This window comes from Capricornis sumatraensis, chromosome X, assembly GCF_032405125.1.
Source record: "Capricornis sumatraensis isolate serow.1 chromosome X, serow.2, whole genome shotgun sequence".
NCBI lineage: Eukaryota > Metazoa > Chordata > Mammalia > Artiodactyla > Bovidae > Capricornis > Capricornis sumatraensis.
In genome coordinates, this window is record NC_091092.1 from 149,073,370 (window position 1) to 149,079,371 (window position 6,002).

The following is a 6,002-nucleotide window of genomic DNA, read 5'->3' on the forward strand; positions in this document are numbered from 1 at the left end:
ATTTACAATATTGTTAATTCCTGTTGTACAGCAAAGCGATTTGGCTATATGTATATGTGCATTCTTTTCTTAATATTCTTTTCCATTATGGTTTATCAAATAGGAAAAGGAGTGCGTCAAGGCTGTATATTATCACCCTGCTTATTTAACTTCTATGCAGAGGACATCATGAGAAACGCTGGGCTGGAAGAAGCACAAGCTGGAATCAAGATTGCCAGGAGAAATATCAATAACTCAGATATGCAGATGACACCACCCTTATGGCAGAAAGTGAAGAGGAACTCAAAAGCCTCTTGATGAAAATGAAAGTGGAGAGTGAAAAAGTTGGCTTAAAGCTCAACATTCAGAAAATGAAGATCATGGCATCTGGTCCCATCACTTCATGGGAAATAGATGGGGAAACAGTGGAAACAGTGTCAGACTTTATTTTGGGGGGCTCCAAAATCACTGCAGATGGTGACTGCAGCCATGAAATTAAAAGACGCTTACTCCTTGGAAGAAAAGTTATGACCAACCTAGATAGCATATGCAAAAGCAGAGACATTACTTTGCCAACAAAGTTCCGTCTAGTCAAGGCTATGGTTTTTCCAGCGGTCATGTATGGATGTGAGAGTTGGACTGTGAAGAAAGCTGAGCGCTGAAGAATTGATTCTTTTGAGCTGTGGTGTTGGAAAAGACTGTTGAGAGTCCCTTGGATCTCAAGGAGATCCAACCAGTCCATTCTAAAGGAGATCAACCCTGGGATTTCTTTGGAGGGAATGATGCTGAAGCTGAAACTCCAGTACTCTGGCCACCTCATGCGAAGAGTCAACTCACTGGAAAAGACTGTGATGCTGGGAGGGATTGGGGGCAGGAGGAGAAGGGGACGACTGAGGATGAGATGGCTGGATGGCATCACGGACTCGATGGACGTGAGTCTGAGTGAACTCTGGGAGATGGTGATGGACAGGGAGGCCTGGCGTGCTGCGATTCATGGGGTCGCAGAGAGTCGGACACGACTGGGCGACTGCACTGAACTGAAGTTATCATAAGATCCTTTATAAGTGGAGGAGAATCACTTTATGGTGTTGTGTTAGTTTCTGCTGAACAGCACCGTGAGTCGCCTATTCTTATGCACGTATCTCCTCTCTCTTGAGCCTCCCCCACCCACGCCTCTGGTCATCAAGAGCACCGAGCTGAGCTCCCGGAGCTATAGAGCAGCTTCTCACCAAATGTCTGGTTTTACACACAGTCATGTATATGTTTCAGGTCTTCTCAGGTGGCTCAGCGGGTAAAGGACCCGCCTGCCCACGTAGGAGACGTAAGAGACGCCGATTCGATCCCTGGGTGGGGAAAATCCCCTGGAGGAGGGCGTGGCCACACACTCCAGTGTTCTTGTGGGGAATCCCCTTTGATACAGGAGCCTGGCGGGGCTCCACAGGGCCGCGAAGCGTTGGACACGACTCAGCACGCACACACACGCATATGTATCAATGCCACTCTCTCCGTTTTTCCTGTCTTCTCCTCCACCCGCTGTCCACAAGGACTTCACCGTGGTCTGGAAGCTCAGTCGTGTCCGACTCTTTTTCTTGCCTTGAGAAAACCCCCACGAGGAAGTCTTCCTATTTAATAAAGGACACCAGCCCGAGCTCTCCCTTTCTCCTTCCTGAAAGGAAAGCTGAGTTGTGTATGGCTCTCTTGGAGTCTTTCTGCCCCCGTCCCTTTCTCTCCCGCGGATGGTACGACATGTGCGTCATCTCTGATTTTGAGGTTTGCAGACACAGACCCTTGAGGGCTGGTGCGAGGCAGCCAGAAGTCGCCCCAAGTCCCTGGAAATTGTCCAGGGGCTGATTGGACAAGGAGGGGCAATCTGTGTCCAGCCCTTGTTGACGGTGAGCGCGCAAGAATCAAAAAGGGTCCGTGAGAAAGGACCCAGGGTACCACTCTGGGTTGTTAAGGTTGCTAAGCAACTGGAGATTGGGGAGGACATTTCACTGACAACACAGCCTGTGCTACAGATTCTGGGAATTCATCAGATGCTGATGTGCGGGCGATGTTACAGATGTGGTCTGAAAGATGCCGAGGGTTTGGCTTACTTCCTTTGTGAGAGGTAGACAATGAGAGGTGAAGATCAGGCAGAGGCTTTGGAACAGGAGAGAAAGATACAAATCCAAGAAATGATGTCTTCGGGTCTCTCACCTGAGTCCACGCATGTGGCATGCATGCTCAGTCGCTCAGTTGCGCCCGACTCTTTTGCGACCCCATGGACTGTAGCCCACCAGGCTCCTCTGCCCATGGGATTCTCCAGGCAAGAATACCAGAGTGGGTTGCCATTTCCTCCTGCAGGGGATCTTCCTGGCCCAGGGATCAAACCTGCGTCTCTCTGTCTCCTGCGTTGGCAGGCGGGTTCCTTACCACAGCCCCACCCAGGAAGCTCCGTGCAGGAGTCTGAGCTCACTGAAGTCATTCGTTCGGTGTGCACCCCAGTTGTCTGGGGCCAGTATCCTGTTTCTCCCCCAGTCCTCTCAGGGTGCTCTGTTGGGAGCGGCTATGGGGGCTGAGAACTGGGTCGGGGCAGGGGGTGGGGTGTGCATTCCGTCCGTTTCAGTCCTGAGTTCCCTGAGGACTCACGGTCAGGTGACATTACTGGCTGAATGGCTGCAGTAGTCTTTGTTCTGTGATACGGAAGTCAGTGTTTTTCATTCACAGTTGCAAGGATCGAGAATCCCAGTGACCAGTGAAATGAACTAGGGTCTGAGAAGTCACAGCACTGGCCGCCTTTGTCCTCTTTATCCATCCATCCAGCTACCCAGCCATCCATCATCCATCCATCATCCATCCATCCAGCTACCCATCCATCCACTCATCCATCCATCCATCCATCAACCTACCCACCCACCCATCCACCCACTCACCCATCCATCCACCCATCCATCCATTCATCCACCCACTATCTACCCACCCATAAACCTTCTATCCACCATCCATCCATCCTCCCACCCACTCATCTGGCCACCCACACACTCATTCATCCGCCCATCCATCCACCCAGCCACTCATCCAACCAGCCAGCCAGCCATCATCCACTCATCCATCCATCCCTGTGTTCACCCACACATCCATCCATCCATCAATCCCCCCCACCCATCCATCCATTCACCCATCCATCCATCATCCATCTATCCACTCATCCATCCATCCATCAACCTACCCAGCCACCCATCCATTTATTCATGCATCCATCCACTCATCCATCCATCCACTCATCCATCCATTCATCCACCCATCAACCTACCCAGCCACCCATCCATCCACTCACCCGTCTATCCATCATGCATCCATCCATCCACCCACAAACCCCCCACCCACTCATCCACCCATTCACCCATCCATCCATCATCCATCCATCCACCCATCCATCCATCCATCCATCCATCAACCTTCCCACCCACCCATCCATCCACTTATCCATCCATCCACCCACCCATCCATCCATCCACCAACCCCCCACCCCCTCAGCCACCCATTCACCCATCCATCCATCATCCATCTATCCACTCATCCATCCATCCATCAACCTACCCATCCAACCATCTACCCACTCATCTATCCATCCACCCATCCATCTACCCACCCATCCATCCATCAACCTACCAAGCCACCCATCCATTCACTCACCCATCCTCCATCATCCATCCACTCACCACTCATCATTCATCCATCCACCCACTCATCTATCTATCCATCCATCCATCTACCCATCCATCCATCCATCTACCCACCCATCCATCCATTCACCCACCCATCCATCCATCCAACTACCCACCCATCCATCCACCCACCCATCCATCCATCAACCTACCAAGCCACCCATCCATTCACTCACCCATCCATCCATCATCCATCCACTCACCACTCATCATTCATCCATCCACCCACTCATCTATCTATCCATCCATTCACCCACCCATCCACCCATCCATCCACCCACTCATCCATCCAGCCAGCCAGCCAGCTATCCATCATCCACTCATCCATCCATCCATCCATCAATCCCCCCACCCACCCATCCATCCATTCACTCATCCATCCATCATCCATCCATCCACTCATCCATCCACCATCAACCTACCCACCCACCCATCCATCCACTCACCCATCCATGCACATCCATCCACTCATGATCCATCCACTCATCCATCCATCCATCCACACACTCATCTATCCATCCACCTATCCATCCACCCCCCATCCATCCATCCACCCATCCATCAACCTACCAAGCCACCCATCCATCCATCCATCCACCCACTCATCTATCTATCCATCCATCTATCCACCCACCCATTCATCCATCCACCCACTCATTCATCCATCCATCTATCCACCTACCCACTCATCCATCCATCCACCCATCCATCCATCTATCAACCTATCCACACACCCATCCATCCACTCATCCATCCATCCATCTACCCATCTATCCATCAACCTACCCAGCCACTCATCCATCCACTCGCCCATCCATCCACCATCCATCCGTCCATCCACCCACCCACCCACTCATCCATCCATTCACCCATACATCCATCATCCATCCATCTACTCATCCACCCATCCATCAACCTACACACCCACCCATCTATCCACTCACCTATCCATCCACTAACCTACCCACCCAACCATCCATCCACCCATCCATCCACTTATCCATCCATCATTAACCTACCCACCCAACCATCCATTCACCCACCCACCCACTCATCTATCCATCCACCCATCCATCTATCCACCTATCCATCCATCCACCCATCCATCTGGTCACCCATCTATCCATCATCCATCCACTCACCTACCCATGAACCATCCATCCATCCATCTATCCACCCACTCATCTATTTATCCATCAATCCATCTACCCACCCATCTATCCACCCACCCATCCCTCCATCCATCCACCCACTCATCCATCCATCCATCCTTCCTACCTCTCTACTCTCCCAAACCCTTCTCAAACTCTCCTTCTCCGCACACCTCATCCTCAGTTGAGAGAACTGCCACTTTGGACAAAATTCTCTTGATCAAGGGACCACCAGTCTCTCTGCTTCATGTTTCATGAACTTTGCCTCGTGCGTCCCATCCTTGTTTAAAACGATACTGCTTGGTTCCTTGTGCATTTCGGCAATAAGTTTCACTCTTCTCAAAGATTGTATGCCAGGAGCCTCGCTCTGCTGATCAGTGAATTTGAGGCTGCTAGTTTTACGGCTTCCGCAAGGACGTACCATCAGCAAACCCAGGGAAACCCCCGCCAGTTATTGCTGGCATTTCTCTCCCCGAGACAGTACCTAGCTTTGCAGCCCATCTCAGTCACCCAGCCTGGCTCACAGGTAAACTTGCTGCTTCCTACAGCGAGGGGCTGGGTGGGGCCGGCTCTTCACTTCCTGCCTTCTCTCGGTTCCATTTTTCACCTCTTTGCTCACCAAGCATCTTGCAGCTGCTGTGACAATGGCCAGCATGCAGAATTGCAAGGATATTTAGGGACTGGATAGGGCTTCCCTGGTGGTTCAGATGTTAAAGAGTCTACTCACAATGCAGGGTTCGAGCCTTGGGTCAGGAAGATCCCCTGGAGGAGGAAATGGCAACCCACTCCAGTATCCTTGCCTGCAGAATCCCGTGGACAGCGGAGCTTGGAGGGCTACCGTCCTTGGGGTTGCAAAGAGTCAGACACGACTGAGAGACTCACACTTTCACTTTTCACTTTAGAGCTGGAAAAACTGTTTACTGTGCCATGGGGCCCTTCTCCCTCTGTGCAGAGGGTTTCAGCACCCATCGTGGCCAGCACCCTGACGTCCGGGTCTTTCCATAAATGAACCAGGCCCCTAGCATTCACTTTGCATCTCTGCAGCGAGGCAAACAAGCTTTACGCTTCCTTGTGTCACGTGTGGAAAGCAGGTAGGGTAAGATTAGCTTGCAACAGTGGTACCTGCTGGGATGTGTTGCTTGGAAAAGGCCCCTGTGACTCT